This window comes from Hyla sarda, chromosome 7 (genome assembly GCF_029499605.1).
Source record: "Hyla sarda isolate aHylSar1 chromosome 7, aHylSar1.hap1, whole genome shotgun sequence".
Lineage (NCBI taxonomy): Eukaryota > Metazoa > Chordata > Amphibia > Anura > Hylidae > Hyla > Hyla sarda.
This window is the reverse complement of record NC_079195.1, coordinates 188,729,312-188,748,191: the sequence shown is the minus strand read 5'-3', so window position 1 is coordinate 188,748,191 and position 18,880 is coordinate 188,729,312.

The window sequence follows — 18,880 nt, the reverse complement described above, 5'->3', positions numbered from 1 at the left end:
CCACATATGGGGTATCGACGTACTCAGGAGAAATTGCCTAACAAATTTTGGGGGCTTTTTCTCCTTTTACCCCTTATAAAAAGGTGAAGTTGGGGTCTACACCAGCATGTTAGTGTAAAAAAATAAATTTTTTACACTAACATGCTGGTGTTGCCCTATACTTTTCATTTTGACAAGAGGTAAAAGGGAAAAAAGTCCCCCAAAATTTGTAATGTAATTTCTCCCGACTACGGAGATACCCCATAAGTGGACGCAAAGTGCTCTGGGGGCACGCAACAAGGCCCAGAAGGGAGAGTGCACCATGTAAATTTGAGGTGATTTGCACAGGGGTGGCTAATTGTTACAGCGGTTTTGACAAATGCAAAAAAAAAAAAAAAACACATGTGACCCCATTTCGGAAACTACGTCCCTCACGGAATGTAATGAGGGGTGCAGTGAGCATTTACACTCCACTGGTGTCTGACAGATCTTTGGAACGGTGGGCTGTGCAAATTAAAAATGTTGTACAGCCCACTGTTCCAAAGATCTGACAGACACCAGTGGGGGGTAAATGCTCACTGTACCCCTTGTTACGTTCCTCAAGGGGTCAAGTTTCCAAAATGGTCCATTTGGGAGTTATTTTGCTGTCCTGGCACCATAGGAGCTTCCTAAATGCGACATGCCCCCCCCCCCCCCCTCCCGAGCTAAATTTGCTCTCCAAAAGCTAAATGTGACTCCTTCTCTTCTGAGCATTGTAGTTCGCCCGTAGTGCACTTCAGGTCCACTTATGGGGTACCTTCATTCTCAGAAGAGATGGGGTTACAAATTTTGGGGGGTATTTTCTGCTATTAACCCTTGCAAAAATGTGAAATTTGGGGGGAAACACACATTTTAGTGAAATTTTTTATTTTTTTTTCTACATATGCAAAAGTCGTGAAACCCCTGTTGGGTATTAAGGCTCACTTTATTCCTTGTTACATTCCTCACGGGGTCTAGTTTCCAAAATGGTATGACATGTGTTTTTTTTTTTTGCTGTCCTGGCACCATAGGGGCTTCCTAAATGCGATATGCCCCCCGAGCAAAATTTGCTCTCAAAAAGCCAAATATGACTCCTTCTCTTCTGAGCATTGTAGTTCGCCCGTAGTGCACTTCAGGTCCACTTATGGGGTACCTTCATTCTCAGAAGAGATGGGGTTACAAATCTTGGGGGGTATTTTCTGCTATTAACCCTTGCAAAAATGTGAAATTTTGGGGGAAACACACATTTTAGTGATTTTTTTTTTTTTTTTACATATGCAAAAGTCGTGAAACACCTGTGGGGTATTGAGGCTCACTTAATTCCTTGTTACGTTCCTCAAGGGGTCTAGTTTCCAAAATGGTATGGCATGTGTTTTTTTTTGCTGTTCTGGCACCATAGGGGCTTCCTAAATGCAACATGCCCCCCAAAAACCATTTCAGAAAAACGTACTCTCCAAAATCCCCTTGTCGCTCCTTCCTTTCTGAGCCCTCTACTGCGCCCGCCGAACACTTTACATAGACATATGAGGCATGTGCTTACTCGAGAGAAACAGAAGTATACATTTTCTCCTTTTACCCCTTGTAAAAATTCAAAAATTGGGTCTACAAGAACATGCGAGTGTAAAAAATGAAGCTTGTGAATTTTCTCCTTCATTTTGCTGCTATTCCTGTGAAACACCTAAAGGGTTAAAATGCTGACTGGATGTCATTTTGAATACTTTGAGGGGTGCAGTTTTTTTTTATAATGGGGTCATTTGTGGGGAATTTCTAAGATGAAGACCCTTCAAATCCATTTCAAACCTGAACTGGTCCCTGAAAAATTGTGAGTTTGAAAATTTTGTGAAAAATTGGAAAATTGCTGCTAAACTTTGAAGCCCTCTGGTGACTTCAAAACTAAAAACACATCAATTTTTTGATGCAAACATAAAGTACACATATTGTATATGTGAATAAAACATTTTTTTATTTGCAATATCCATTTTCCTTCCAAGCAGAGAGCTTCAAAGTTAGAAAAATTCAAAATTTTAAAATTTTTCATCAAATTTTGGGATTTTTCACCAAGAAATGATGCAAGTTACCACAAAATTTTACCACTATGTTAAAGTAGAATATGTGACGAAAAAACAATCTTGGAATCAGAATGATAACTAAAAGCATTTCAGAGTTATTAATGTTTAAAGGGACAGTGGTCAGATGTGCAAAAAACACTCTGGTCCTAAGGTGCAAAATGGCCTGGTCCTTAACCCCTTAAGGACCAGGCCATTTTACACCTTAGGACCAGAGCATTTTTTGCACATCAGACCACTGTCATTTTAAACATTAATAACTCTGTAATGCTTTTAGTTATCATTCTGATTCCGAGACAGTTTTTTCGTGTTATATTCTACTTTAACTTAGTGGTAAAATTTTGTGGTAACTTGCATCCTTTCTTGGTGAAAAATCCCAAAATTTGATGAAAAATTTGAAAATTTTGCATTTTTCTAACTTTGAAGCTCTCTGCTTGTAAGGAAAATGGATATTCAAAATAATTTTTTTTTTATTCACATTTCCAATATGTCTACTTTATATTTGCATCATAAAATTGATGTGTTTTTACTTTTGGAAGACACCAGAGGGCTTCAAAGTTCAGCAGCATTTTTAAAATTTTTCACAAAATTTTGAAACTCGCTGTTATGATTCGGCTAGCTGGATGTGGATCCTCTGTGTCAGCGAGGGATTGGCGTGGACCGTGTCGGTGGACCGGTTCTAGGGTTGCTACTGGTTTTCACCAGAGCCTGCCGCAAAGCGGGATGGTCTTGCTGCGGCGGTAGCAACCAGGTCGTATCCACCGGCAACTGCTCAACCTCGCTGACTGCTGAGAAGGCGTGGGACAGAAGGACTAGGCAGAGGCAAGGTCAGACGTAGCAGAAGGTCGGGGCAGGCGGCAAGGTTCGCAGTCAATGAGGATAGCAGGAGATCTGGAACACAGGCTTTGGACAACACTAACGCTTTCTCTGGCACAAGGCAACAAGATCCGGCCAGGAAGTGCAGGGGAAGTGAGGTAATATACACAGGGAGCAGGTGGAAGCTAATTAGACTGATTGGGCCAGGCACCAATCACTGGTGCACTGGTCCTTTAAATCTTAGAGAGCTGGCGCGCGCGCGCCCTAGAGATCGGAGCCGCGCGTGCCAGAACATGACAGCCGGGGACCGGGACAGGTAAGTGGCTTGGGATGCGATTCGCGAGCGGGCACGTCCCGCTATGCGAATCGCATCCCCATCGCGAATGTCAGTGCAGCGCTCCCAGTCAACGGGTCTGACCGGGGAGCTGCAGAGAGGAGAACGCCGCAAGCGCTCCGGGAAGGAGCAGGGACCCGGAGCGCTCGGCGTAAAAGTACCCCCCCCCCCTTGGGTCTCCCCCTCTTTTTGTCTCCTTGTCCCTTCAAATGAAAGGAGAACATAGGGGGCGCCTCTTGAGTTTCCTTCCGGAACAAAAAGTCCTGGGTAGCTACATCAGCGGCAGGTAGTTCAGAAGGAATGGAAATGGGGAGGGGGGGCAGAGGATGAAGCATGTCACAGGGCAGAGTGTCACCAGGACAGGGGCTATGAGGAGGCATGGCACAGTCCTGATAGGCCTTGGGTAGACCAGGCACAGGAGGAGACCCTGGGGCCCAACAGACGGGACTGGGAGCAGACGTGAGGCATTTCTTGCGGCAAGCAGGACCCCAATTCTTGATCTCCCCGGTGGTCCAGTCAAGGGTGGGAGAATGATGCTGGAGCCATGGAAGACCGAGGAGGACTTCAGAGGTGCAGTTGGGCAGTACGAAAAATTCCATTTTCTCGTGATGCAGTCCAATGCTCATAGGCAAGGGCTCTGTGCGGTAACGCACAGTGCAGTCCAACTTCACTCCGTTGACCGAAGAAATGTAGAGCCGCTTCACGAGACGGGTCACCGGAATGCAGAACCTATTCACCAAAGAGGCCAGAATAAAATTTCCAGAAGAACCAGAGTCCAAGAAGGCCGCGGCTGAGAAGGAGGAGTTGACAGAAGGAGAAATCCGCATGGGCACAGTGAGACGTGGAGAAGCAGACTTCGTACCAAGAGGCGCCACACCCATGTGAGCTGGGTGCGTGCATTTCCCAGACGTGGAGGATGATTAGGGCAATCCACCAAGAAATGTTCGGTACTAGCGCAGTACAGACATAAATTTTTATCCCTACGGTGAGTCCTCTCTTCATGGGTCAGGCGAGACCGATCCACTTGCATAGCCTCCTCGGCGGGAGGCACAGGGGTAGATTGCAAAGGATACTGTGAGAGAGGTGCCCAGAGATCAAGGTCTTTTTCCTGGTGGAGCTCCTGGTGTCTTTCAGAAAAACGCATGTCAATGCGGGTGGCCAAATGGATAAGTTCTTGCAGGTTGGCAGGAATGTCTCGTGCGGCCAGCACATCCTTGATGTTACTGGATAGGCCTTTTTTAAAGGTCCTGCAGAGAGCCTCGTTATTCCAAGATAATTAGGAGGCGAGAGTACAAAATTGGATGGCGTACTCGCCTACTGAAGAATTACCCTGGACCAGGTTCAGCAGGGCAGTCTCGGCAGAAGAAGCACGGGCTGGTTCCTCAAAGACACTATGGACTTCAGCGAAGAAGGACTGGACTGTGGCTGTGGCAGGATCATTGCGGTCCCAGAGCGGTGTGGCCCAAGACAAGGCCTTTCCAGACAGAAGACTCACTACGAACGCCACCTTAGACCGTTCTGTAGGAAATTGGTCCGACAACATCTCCATATGTAGGGAACATTGAGACAGGAAGCCACGGCAGAGTCTAGAGTCCCCATCAAATTTGTCCGGCAGAGACAAGCGGAGGCTAGGAGCGGCCACTCGCTGCGGAGGAGGTGCAGGAGCTGGCGGAGGAGATGGTTGCTGCTGTAGCAGTGGCAGAAGTTGCTGTAACATGGCAGTCAACTGCGACAGCTGCTGTCCTTGTTGGGCAATTTGCTGCGATTGCTGGGCGACCACCATGGGTAGGTCAGCGAGACTTGGCAGCGGCGCCGCAGAGGGATCCATGGCCGGATCTACTGTTATGATTCAGCTAGCTGGATGTGGATCCTCTGTGTCAGCGAGGGATTGGCGTGGACCGTGTCGGTGGACCGGTTCTAGGGTTGCTACTGGTTTTCACCAGAGCCCGCCGCAAAGCGGGATGGTCTTGCTGCGGCGGTAGCAACCAGGTCGTATCCACCGGCAACAGCTCAACCTCGCTGACTGCTGAGAAGGCGTGGGACAGAAGGACTAGGCAGAGGCAAGGTCAGACGTAGCAGAAGGTCGGGGCAGGCGGCAAGGTTCGTAGTCAATGAGGATAGCAGGAGATCTGGAACACAGGCTTTGGACAACACTAACGCTTTCTCTGGCACAAGGCAACAAGATCCGGCCAGGAAGTGCAGGGGAAGTGAGGTAATATACACAGGGAGCAGGTGGAAGCTAATTAGACTGATTGGACCAGGCACCAATCACTGGTGCACTGGCCCTTTAAATCTTAGAGAGCTGGCGCGCGCGCGCCCTAGAGAGCGGAGCCGCGCGCGCCAGAACATGACAGCTGGGGACGGGGACGGGTAAGTGGCTTGGGATGCGATTCGGGAGCGGGCGCGTCCCGCTATGCGAATTGCATCCCCATCGCGAATGTCAGTGCAGCGTTCCCGGTCAGCGGGTCTGACCGGGGCGCTGCAGAGAGGAGAACGCTGCGAGCGCTCCGGGGAGGAGCAGGGACCCGGAGCGCTCGACGTAACACTCGCTTTTTTTCAGGGACTAGTTCAGGTTTGAAGTGGATTTGAAGGGTCTTCATATTAGAAATACCCCACAAATGACACCATTATAAAAACTACACCCCCCAAAGTATTCAAAATGACAATCAGTAAGTGTTTTAACCCTTTAGGTGTTTCACAGGAATAGCAGCAAAGTGAAGGAGAAAATTCACAATCTTCATTTTTTACACTAGCATGTTCTTGTAAACCCAATTTTTTAATTTTTATAAGGGGTAAAAGGAGAAAATGTATACTTATATTTGTAGCGCTATTTCTCTCGAGTAAGGACATACCTCATATGTCTATGTAAATTGTTCGGCGGGCGCAGTAGAGGGCTCAGAAGCGAAGGAGCGACAAGGGGATTTTGGAGAATACGTTTTTCAGAAATAGTTTTTGAGGGGCATGTTGCATTTAGGAAGCCCCTATGGTGCCAGAACAGCAAAAAAAAAAAACCACATGGCATACCATTTTGGAAACTAGACTAATTGGGGAACGTAACAAGGAATAAAGTGAGCCTTAATACCCCACAGGTGTTTCACGACTTTTGCATATGTAAAAAAAAAAATAATAATTTTTCACTAAAATGTGTTTCCCCCCAAATTTCACATTTTTGCAAGGGTTAATAGCAGAAAATACCCCCCAATATTTGTAACCCCATCTCTTTTGAGTATGGAGGTACCCCATAAGTTGGCCTGAAGTGCACTACAGGCGAACTACAATGCTCAGAAGAGAAGGAGTGATATTTGGCTTTTTGAGAGCAAATTTTGCTCGGGGGGCATGTCGCATTTAGGAAGCCCCTATGGTGCCAGAACAGCAAAAAAAAAAAAAACACATGGCATACCATTTTGGAAACTAGACTAATTGGGGAACGTAACAAGGAATAAAGTGAGCCTTAATACCCCACAGGGGTTTCACGACTTTTGCATATGTAAAAAAAAAAATGTTTTCACTAAAATGTGTGTTTCTCCCCAAATTTCACATTTTTGCAAGGGTTAATAGCAGAAAATACCCCCCCAAAATTTGCAACCCCATCTCTTCTGAGTATGGAGGTACCCCATAAGTTGACCTGAAGTGCACTACGGGCGAACTATAATGCTCAGAAGAGGAGGAGCACCATTGAGCTTTTGGAAAGAGAATTTGTTTGGAATGGTAGTCAGGGGCCATGTGCATTTACAAAGCCCCCCGTGGTGCCAGAACAGTGGACCCCCCCACATGTGACCCTATTTTGGAAAGTACACCCCTCACAGAATTTAATAAGTGGTGCAGTGAGCATTTACACCCCACTGGCGTTTGACAGATTTTTGGAACAGTGATCCGTGAAAATTTAAAATTTTATTTTCCATTTGCACAGCCCACTGTTCCAAATATCTGTCAGACACCTGTGGGGCGTAAATGCTCAATGTACCCCTTATTACATTACATGAGGGGTGTAGTTTCCAAAATGGGGTCACATATGGGGGGGGTCCATTGTTCTGGTACCATTGGGGCTTTGTAAACACAAGTGGCCTTCAATTCCGGACAAATTTTCTTTTCAAAATCCCAATGGCGCTCCTTCTCTTCTGAGCATTGTAGTGCACCCATAGAGCACTTTACATCCACATATGGGGTATGTTCTTACTCAGAAGAAATGGGGTTACAAATTTTGGGGGGCTTTTTTTTCCCTTGTGAAAATGAAAAATTTAGGGTGACACCAGCATTTTAGTGAAAACATTTTTTTTTTCATTTTCCCATTCAACTTTAATGAAAATTTGTCAAACACCTGTGGGTGTTCAGGTTCACTATACCCCTTGTTACATTCCGTGAGGGGTGTCGTTTCCAAAATGGGGTCACATGTGGGTATTTATTTTTTTGGGTTTATGTCAGAACCGCTGTAAAATCAGCCACCCCTGTGCAAATCACCAATTTAAGCCTCAAATGTACATGGTGCGCTCTCACTCCTGGGCCTTGTTGTGCGTCCGCAGAGCATTTTACGCCCACATATGGGGTATTTCCGTACTCAGGAGAAATTGCGTTACAATTTTTGGGGGTCTTTTTTTCCTTTTACCTCCCGTGAAAATAAAAAGTAAAGGACAACACCAGCATGTTAGTGTAAAAATTTTTTTTTTCTTTACACTAACAGGCTGGTGTAGACCCCAACTTTTCTTTTTCATAAGGGGTTAAAAGAAAAAAAAGCCCCCAAAATTAGCAGTGCAATTTCTCCCGAGTACGGAGATACCCCATATGTGGCACTAAACTGTTTCCTTGAAATACGACAGGGCTCTGAAGTGAGAGAGTGCCATGCGCATTTGAGAACTAAATTAGGGATTGCACAGGGGTGGACATAGGAGTATTCTACGCCAGTGATTCCCAAACAGGGTGCCTCCAGCTGTTGCTAAACTCCCAGAATGCGTGAACAGTCAGTGGCTGTCTGGAAATGCTGTGAGTTGTTGTTTTGCAACAGCTGTGTCACGATGCCGGCTGGCAGGTAGTGGATCCTCTGTGCCAGAGAGGGATTGGCGTGGACCGTGCTAGTGGACCGGTTCTAAGCCACTACTGGTTTTCACCAGAGCCCGCCGCAAAGCGGGATGGTCTTGCTGCGGCGGTAGTGACCAGGTCGTATCCACTAGCAACGGCTCACCTCTCTGGCTGCTGAAGATAGGCGCGGTACAAGGGAGTAGGCAGAAGCAAGGTCGGACGTAGCAGAAGGTCGGGGCAGGCAGCAAGGATCGTAGTCAGGGGCAACGGCAGAAGGTCTGGAACACAGGCTAGGAACACACAAGGAACGCTTTCACTGGCACAATGGCAACAAGATCCGGCAAGGGAGTGCAGGGGAAGTGAGGTGATATAGGGAAGTGCACAGGTGAACACACTAATTGGAACCACTGCGCCAATCAGCGGCGCAGTGGCCCTTTAAATCGCAGAGACCCGGCGCGCGCGCGCCCTAGGGAGCGGGGCCGCGCGCGCCGGGACAGAACAGACGGAGAGCGAGTAAGGTACGGGAGCCGGGGTGCGCATCGCGAGCGGGCGCTACCCGCATCGCGAATCGCATCCCGGCTGGCAGCGGAATCGCAGCGCCCCGGGTCAGAGGATGTGACCGGAGCGCTGCAGCAGGGAGAGTGAAGCGAGCGCTCCGGGGAGGAGCGGGGACCCGGAGCGCTCGGCGTAACAGTACCCCCCCCCTTGGGTCTCCCCCTCTTCTTAGAGCCTGAGAACCTGAGGAGCAGACTTTTGTCTAGGATGTTGTCCTCAGGTTCCCAGGATCTCTCTTCAGGACCACAACCCTCCCAGTCCACTAAAAAAAAAGTTTTCCCTCTGACCTTTTTGGAAGCTAAGATCTCTTTGACAGAGAAGATGTCCGAGGAGCCGGAAACAGGAGTGGGAGGAACATTCAGAGACTCTGAAGTTATACGAAAATTCGGCCCATGGTAGAAGATCTGCCCAGTCATCCTGGCGGGAGGAAACAAAATGGCGTAAATAATCACCCAGGACCTGGTTAATTCTTTCCACTTGCCCATTGGATTGAGGGTGATATGCAGAGGAAAAGTTTAATTTAATCTTGAGTTGTTTACAGAGAGCCCTCCAGAATTTAGACACGAATTGGACACCTCTATCCGAGACAATCTGCGTAGGCAACCCGTGAAGACGAAAAATGTGTACAAAAAATTGTTTAGCCAACTGAGGCGCAGAAGGAAGACCAGGAAGAGGGATGAAATGTGCCATTTTGGAGAATCGATCAACGACCACCCAAATAACAGTGTTGCCACGGGAAGGGGGTAAATCAGTAATAAAATCCATACCAATCAGAGACCAAGGCTGTTCGGGGACAGGCAGAGGATGAAGAAAACCAGCGGGCTTCTGGCGAGGAGTCTTATCCCGGGCACAGATAGTGCAGGCTCGCACAAAGTCCACAACATCCGTCTCCAGAGTCGGCCACCAATAGAAGCGGGAGATGAGTTGCACAGATTTCTTGATGCCCGCATGACCTGCGAGATGGGAGGAGTGACCCCATTTGAGGATTCCGAGGCGTTGGCGTGGAGAAACAAAGGTCTTTCCTGGAGGAGTCTGCCTGATGGAGGCAGGAGAAGTGGAGATCAGGCAGTCAGGTGGAATGATGTGTTGCGGAGAGAGTTCAACTTCTGAGGCATCCGAGGAACGAGAGAGAGCATCGGCCCTAATGTTCTTATCGGCAGGACGAAAGTGAATCTCAAAATTAAATCGGGCAAAGAACAGAGACCACCGGGCCTGGCGAGGATTCAGCCGTTGGGCAGACTGGAGGTAGGAGAGGTTCTTGTGGTCGGTGTAGATAATAACAGGAAAACTTGATCCCTCCAGCAGATGCCTCCATTCCTCAAGTGCTAATTTAATGGCTAGAAGCTCTCGATCCCCGATGGAGTAGTTCCTCTCCGCTGGAGAGAAGGTCCTAGAGAAAAAACCACAAGTGACAGCATGCCCGGAGGAATTTTTTTGTAGAAGAACAGCTCCAGCTCCCACTGAGGAGGCATCAACCTCCAATAGGAAAGGTTTGGAAGGGTCAGGTCTGGAGAGGACGGGAGCCGAAGAAAAGGCAGACTTGAGTCGTTTAAAGGCGTCTTCTGCTTGAGGAGGCCAGGACTTGGGATCAGCATTTTTTTTGGTTAAAGCCACGATAGGAGCCACAAAGGTAGAAAAATGTGGAATAAATTGCCTGTAATAATTGGCGAACCCCAAAAAGCGTTGGATAGCACGGAGTCCGGAGGGGCGTGGCCAATCTAAGACGGCAGAGAGTTTGTCTGGATCCATCTGTAGTCCCTGGCCAGAGACCAAATATCCTAGAAAAGGAAGAGATTGGCATTCAAACAGACATTTCTCAATCTTGGCATAGAGTTGATTGTCACGAAGTCTCTGAAGAACCATACGGACATGCTGGCGGTGTTCTTCTAGATTGGCAGAAAAAATTAGGATATCGTCCAGATATACAACAACACAGGAGTATAACAGATCACGAAAAATTTCATTGACAAAGTCTTGGAAGACGGCAGGGGCGTTGCACAGGCCAAAGGGCATGACCAGATACTCAAAGTGTCCATCTCTGGTGTTAAATGCCGTTTTCCACTCATCCCCCTCTCTGATGCGGATGAGGTTATAGGCGCCTCTTAAGTCCAATTTAGTAAAGATGTGGGCACCTTGGAGGCGATCAAAGAGTTCAGAGATGAGGGGTAAGGGGTAGCGGTTCTTAACCGTGATTTTATTAAGACCGCGGTAGTCAATGCAAGGACGTAGGGAGCCATCTTTTTTGGACACAAAGAAAAATCCGGCTCCGGCAGGAGAGGAGGATTTACGGATAAAGCCCTTTTTTAGATTCTCCTGGACGTATTCAGACATGGCAAGAGTCTCTGGGGCAGAGAGAGGATAAATTCTGCCCCGGGGTGGAGTAGTGCCCGGGAGGAGGTCGATAGGACAATCATAAGGCCTGTGAGGAGGTAGAGTCTCAGCTTGTTTTTTGCAGAAAACATCCGCGAAGTCCATATAGGCCTTAGGGAGACCGGTTACTGGAGGAACCACAGAGTTACGGCAAGGGTTACTGGGAACCGGTTTTAGACAGTTCTTGGAACAAGAGGACCCCCAACTCTTGATCTCCCCAGTGGACCAATCCAAGGTTGGGGAATGAAGTTGAAGCCAGGGAAGTCCAAGGAGAATTTCCGAGGTGCAATTGGGGAGGACCAAAAGTTCAATCCTCTCGTGATGAGATCCGATGCTCATAAGAAGGGGCTCCGTGCGGAAACGTATGGTACAGTCCAATCTTTCATTATTTACACAATTGATGTAGAGGGGTCTGGCGAGACTGGTCACCGGGATGTTGAACCTGTTGACGAGAGAGGCCAAAATAAAATTTCCTGCAGATCCAGAGTCCAAGAAGGCCACAGTAGAGAAGGAGAAGGCAGAGGCAGACATCCGCACAGGCACAGTAAGACGTGGAGAAGCAGAGTAGACATCAAGGACTGTCTCACTTTTGTGCGGAGTCAGCGTACGTCTTTCCAGGCGGGGAGGACGGATAGGACAATCCCTCAGGAAGTGTTCGGTACTAGCACAGTACAGGCAGAGGTTCTCCATACGGCGTCGTGTCCTCTCTTGAGGTGTCAGACGAGACCGGTCGACCTGCATAGCCTCCACGGCGGGAGGCACAGGAACAGATTGCAGGGGACCAGAGGAGAGAGGAGCCGAGGAGAAGAAACGCCTCGTGCGAACAGAGTCCATATCTTGGCGGAGTTCCTGACGCCTTTCGGAAAAACGCATGTCAATGCGAGTGGCTAGGTGAATAAGTTCATGTAGATTAGCAGGAATTTCTCGTGCGGCCAGAACATCTTTAATGTTGCTGGATAGGCCTTTTTTGAAGGTCGCGCAGAGGGCCTCATTATTCCAGGACAATTCTGAAGCAAGAGTACGGAATTGTACGGCATACTCGCCAACGGAAGAATTACCCTGGACCAGGTTCAACAGGGCAGTCTCAGCAGAAGAGGCTCGGGCAGGTTCCTCAAAGACACTTCGGATTTCCGAGAAGAAGGAGTGTACAGAGGCAGTGACGGGGTCATTGCGGTCCCAGAGCGGTGTGGCCCATGACAGGGCTTTTCCGGACAGAAGGCTGACTACGAAAGCCACCTTAGACCTTTCAGTGGGAAACAGGTCCGACATCATCTCCAGATGCAGGGAACATTGGGAAAGAAAGCCACGGCAAAACTTAGAGTCCCCATCAAATTTATCCGGCAAGGATAGGCGTAGCCCAGGAGCGGCCACTCGCTGCGGAGGAGGTGCAGGAGCTGGCGGAGGAGATGACTGCTGAAGCTGTGGTAGTAACTGTTGTAGCATAACGGTCAGTTGAGACAGCTGTTGGCCTTGTTGCGCTATCTGTTGTGACTGCTGGGCGACCACCGTGGTGAGGTCAGCGACAACTGGCAGAGGAACTTCAGCGGGATCCATGGCCGGATCTACTGTCACGATGCCGGCTGGCAGGTAGTGGATCCTCTGTGCCAGAGAGGGATTGGCGTGGACCGTGCTAGTGGACCGGTTCTAAGCCACTACTGGTTTTCACCAGAGCCCGCCGCAAAGCGGGATGGTCTTGCTGCGGCGGTAGTGACCAGGTCGTATCCACTAGCAACGGCTCACCTCTCTGGCTGCTGAAGATAGGCGCGGTACAAGGGAGTAGGCAGAAGCAAGGTCGGACGTAGCAGAAGGTCGGGGCAGGCAGCAAGGATCGTAGTCAGGGGCAACGGCAGAAGGTCTGGAACACAGGCTAGGAACACACAAGGAACGCTTTCACTGGCACAATGGCAACAAGATCCGGCAAGGGAGTGCAGGGGAAGTGAGGTGATATAGGGAAGTGCACAGGTGAACACACTAATTGGAACCACTGCGCCAATCAGCGGCGCAGTGGCCCTTTAAATCGCAGAGACCCGGCGCGCGCGCGCCCTAGGGAGCGGGGCCGCGCGCGCCGGGACAGAACAGACGGAGAGCGAGTAAGGTACGGGAGCCGGGGTGCGCATCGCGAGCGGGCGCTACCCGCATCGCGAATCGCATCCCGGCTGGCAGCGGAATCGCAGCGCCCCGGGTCAGAGGATGTGACCGGAGCGCTGCAGCAGGGAGAGTGAAGCGAGCGCTCCGGGGAGGAGCGGGGACCCGGAGCGCTCGGCGTAACAAGCTGGAGGCTCCGTTTTGGAAACACTGCCGTACAATACGTTTTTTATTTTTATTGGGGGGACAGTGTAAAGGGGTGTATATGTAGTGTTTTACCCTTTATTATGTGTTAGTGTAGTGTAGTGTTTTTAGGGTACGTTCACACTGGCGCAGGTTTACAGTGAATTTACCGCTAGGAGTTTGCTGCAGCTCATACTTGAAGCAGAAAACTTACTGTAAACCCGCCAGTGTGAATGTACCCTGTACGTTCACATGGGGGGGGGGGGGGGGGCAAATCTCCAGCTGTTTCAAAACTACAACTCCCAGCATGTACTGACAGACCGTGCATGCTGGGAGTTGTACTTTTGCAACAGCTGGAGGCAAACTGGTTGGAAAACCTTCAGTTAGGCTCTGTTACCTAACTCAGTATTTTCCAACCAGTGTGCCTCCAGCTGTTGCAAAACTTCAACTCCAAGCATGTACTGATCACCGAAAGGCATGCTGGGAGATGTAGTTATGCAAAAGCTGGAGGTACACAACTACAACTCCCAGCATGCAGAGAAAGCTGTTTGCTGTTTAGGCATACTGGGAGTTGCAGTTTTGCAACATCTGAAGAGCTATAGTTTATAGACCACTGCACAGTGGTCTCCAAACTGTTGACCTCCAGATGTTGCAAAACTGCAACTCCCAGCATACCCAGACAGCAAACTGCTGTTTGGGCATGCTGGGAGTTGTAGTTTTGCAAGACCTGGAGGTGCACAGTATAGAGATCACTGTGCAGTGGTCTCAAACTGTAGACCTCCAGCTTTTGCAAAACTGCAACTTCCAGCAAGCCTAAACATCTCTCTGGGCATGCTGGGAGTTGTAGTTTTGCAACATCTGGAGGGTTACAGTTTAGAGACCACTATAGTCGTCTCAGACTGTAGCCCTCCAGATGTTGCTAAGTAACTCACCGGCTTCCGTCGGATCCAGGGAGCTGCATCGCCGTCCTCTTCTTCCGCCAATCGTCGCCCGCTGCTGCCGCCGATCGCCGCCCGCTGCTGCCGCCGATCGTCGCCGGCTGCCGTCGCCGATGGGTAAGTGGATCTTCGGCGTCGGTCCCTGTCGGTTTCCCCATCCTGCCTCGCCTATTGTGGGTGGGCAGAACGGGGAAACCGAAAGTAAACCCCTCTGCCCCCGATCTGCTATTGGTGGTCGTGTCTAGACCACGAATAGCAGAGATAGGAGGGGTGGCACCTCTGCCACCTCACTCCTATCGCTACAGGGGGATCGTGGGTGTCTAGGACATCCGCGATCCCCTTTTTTTTCCGGGTCACCGGGTCACTATAGACCCGTATGACCCGGAATAGCCGCAAATCGCAAGTGTGAATTCACTTGCGATTTGCGGCGATCGCCGACATGGTGGGGTCTGATGACCCCCCTGGGCATTTGCGCAGGGTGCCTGCTGATAGATATCAGCAGTCACCCCGGCCCGGTCCCCGCCCGGCGCATGGCGGGGACCGAAATTCCTACGGGCGTACAGGTACGCCCTTGGTCCTTAAGTACCAGGGAGCAAAGGCGTACCTGTACGTTCTTGGTCCTTAAGGGGTTAAGGGGTTAAAAGGGTACTCCGGTGGAAAACATTTTTTTATTTTTCAAATCAACTTGTGCCAGAAAGTTAAACAGATTTGTAAATTCTGAAAAAAGCAGGTAAATGCGAGCGATTAAGAAACTTCACCTTTATTGGAACCACGTAAAATCATCGACATGGAGAGACTTCAATAGGACAAACATTTAAAATTCCAGGAATCAGCGCCAAGCATGACACGTTTCAGGTCTAGTGACCTTTCATCAGATGCATGGTGGGAAGCAGAAGGGTGGGGGAATAAATGCCAGCCTCCTAATGGAACAGGTGAGTAAGGTTTCTATCCTATAAACCAGGGATTAACCCTGTCCGTTCCAAAAATAGAGGCACCCTTCTGCTATACATAACAGGTATAAAATCATAACTCATTAAACACCTATAACCATAGTTACAAAATGAGTGCAAACAATATATATGAAACCTGTATATTTTTTTAAGGAGACACAAAGTATATATTTGGAGGAAGAAGGTTGCCAAAACACTAATGATTATAAATAGTGATACAATAAATAATAATATATATAAGGCATCAATGGCAACCTAAAACTATTTAATAATGAAGGATGACGTCCGATTTTAAATTTAACCCATTTGGTTGAAATGTGCGCAAAGAGTAAATCCAAAAGATTTCCCTATTGCGTAAGGATTTGATGCGGTTTCCACCTCTGTCATGTGAACAAACTATTTCAATACCCGAGAAAGAAAAGTGGGCTGCATTACCATCATGTATATTTTTAAAGTGTTTGGAAACATTTGATGCGTTAGTGTAAGAACTGCTGCCAAAAGCTCTAAGATGTTCTTGAATGCGTTTTTTCAAGGTTCTTTTAGTGCTGCCGATATAAGATACATTGCAGCTATTACAATCTATTTTGTATATTACGTGAGTGGATTCGCAGTTAATAAATTGTCTAATCGGCACAGAATTCGAATCAGGAATTGAAATCGTAGAAGTCTTGGCAGCATGTGCACACACGACGCATCTAGGTAAAGCGCATTTGAAAAACCCATTTAGTTTAATCCATGAACGAGAACCAGCAGCGGAAGCAAGTGGCAAGGCACTCGGAGATAAAAGATTACCTAGATTAGGGGCCCGTCTACTCGAAAAATTTATGCCATTTTTTAAATATTTATTAAGGATGGTGTCCTGACATAAGATAGGTAGAAATTTATTAATAATAGATTTAATACTATTAAATTCTAGACTGTAAGTAGTGGTAAAGGTGGGCTTCGATACCGTATTCGAAAATGTTTGATTAGGTTTTGGTGTAAGGAGACTATCTCTAGATTTTTGTAAAACTTTCCGTTTGGCTCTGTTCAGACACCAGGGCTGGTAACCCAAACGATGGAAAATATTATCCGATTCAATTTGAAAAGATTCATCTGTGGAACAATTTCTGCGAGCACGAGTCAGTTCACCCACCAGAACGGCTAAAACCGTATGTTTTGGATGGCATGACTCTGCGTGCAGGATAGTGTTACCTGCAGTCGATTTTCTGTATGTGGAAGTGTGAACACGTTCCTGTCTGCTATCAAGTAAAATGTCCAGAAATGGAGTGACGGATCTGTGCCAGGTTGATGTAAAAAACAAATTATTAGGATTATTGTTAACGTAGTCAACAAAACAGGAAGCACTGTGTTCTGAGGACGACCAAATTATGATGACATTGTCAACATATCTTCCGTACCAAACAATGTTGGAAAAGAAGGGGTTGATGTCAGAAAATATATATTGCATCTCCCACCAGTGGACAAAAATATTTGCCACTGAAGGGGAGGATTTGGCCCCCATTGAGGCACCCGTCCTCTGAACATAGTATTGATCCTGAAATTTAAAGAAATTATGGGTTAATATATAATTCAAAGCCTCGAGAACAAACTGGCACAAGTCCTCACTGTAAGTGGAAAAATTGTAAATAATATCCGACACTGCTCGAAGTGAAAGTGAATGAGGGAGAGAAGAATACAAGGATTCGATGTCCATGGTGAGCCACGAGTAAGAGGTCTGCCATTCAATTTGATTCATTATCGAAAGTAAGTGTTGGGAATCTTTAATGTGGCTAGGACACGTAGAGACAAGGGGTTGGAGAAGTGAGTCTACCCATTCACAAAGGGGTTCATTAAGGGAACCAATACCCGCCACTATGGGTCTCATAGGAGGCGGGAATTGGCCCTTGTGAATCTTCGGGAAAGAATGAAATATTGGTGTAATGGGATTAGAAACCCATATGTAATCAAACTCTTTTTGTGATAATACCCCTAAAGATAAACCATATCTAAGTAACGATTCCAGTTTAGAAGAAAACAAAGTGGTGGGATTATATGTGATTGTTGTATATGTGACCTCATCATTTAAGATACGCTTGTTAAGCATACAATAAGGATCTACATCAATACATATAACAGCCCCCCCCCCCCTTGTCAGCTGATCGAATAACCCAATTGTTGTTATCTCTCAAATCCTTTAGAGCAGTTCTTTCAGATTTTGATAAATTGTTGGCTCTGGGTCCTACACCGGAACGTTTAAGTTCAACTAACTCTTTCATGACCATGTCTTGAAAGGTATCCATGTAAGGACTCCTAGAGCCAACAGGATAAAATTCAGGATTTTTAATTTTGAAGGACGGTGAGGTGGACACTGTGGTCACATGTTGCCGTGTCTCAAAATCCAATGACAATAAATCACAGAACACATTTTGGTCATGGAAGGAAGAAAAATTATTGTTAAGAGACACGTGTGATGCCATGGAAACCTCACTAGACAATGGAACTGCATTAGATTCAACAGAGTCCACTATATCAAAATGTTTCTTTAAAGTCAAAGTTCTGACAAATTTGTTGATGTCCAAAATAGTATTAAATACGTTATAGTGGGTAGATGGTGAGAAACCCAATCCTTTGGCCAAAACAGAGAGATGCGAGGAAGTAAGAGTTAATGGAGAAAAAACAATCACATCCAGATTTGGGCTTACTTGTGACGCTTCTTGATCTCTCTGGTGGACCTTCTTGGATTTGTGTTTGCGGCCCCCCCTCCGCCTGCATTTTTTGATCTCTTAGAATCACTGGTGGAGCCATTTAAATTAGAAACAGGACGGTCGTCCGAAGCCGTGAAATCTGAAGCATCGGATTGTGTATCGGAAGCCTCCGATTCTGCTGAACTAAAGGTGACCCGTTGGTTTCTAGGATGATATCTCTTGTGGTGATAACCGGGTTTATCACCTTTTTTCAAGATAGAACGAGATGGAAGGAACTTGTCCCAAGCTCCCCAGGCGTAAACTTTATTCGACTGATGATCATGCAAGTCCCTTTGAAATTTGCTTTTCTTGGTTTCCTTAATAATCTGTTCGAGATTCGCTATGTTTTGTTTTAATTTAGAGTCGTGTTCACACAACAGGGTGGTACCAGCATGCGGAGAAAGAAAGTCCTGCATTTTTTTATATCCGATTTCCCTTGCACAAGTGATTCCTTTTGGGATAAAACCAGGACGTTACTCAATTTAGCAGAACATTCACTCAGAGCGTCATTCCACATTGTTTGGTGTTCCTCCTTTATATTGATGGTGGGGATTTTTTTTAGACGTAAGCCTCGAGGAATGAGGCCCTTGGATAAATACGTCTCCATAGAAGTAACCTCCCACCACAGTTTGGTCTCCTTGACCAGTAGCTTTTCCAAGGAATAAAGGTGCATTTTCAACTGTATGTCATGTGAAGCTCGATCCATGTCAAATATTTCCAATGCTGCATCGCAGCGTTCAATGCGGTTATCAACGTCCTTCAGGAGAAGTAACCCCTCTTCCATGATCGGGACCGGGGCACCGGTTTCCGTTGGAGAGGACATGTGAACCGGGAGCACGCCAAGTGT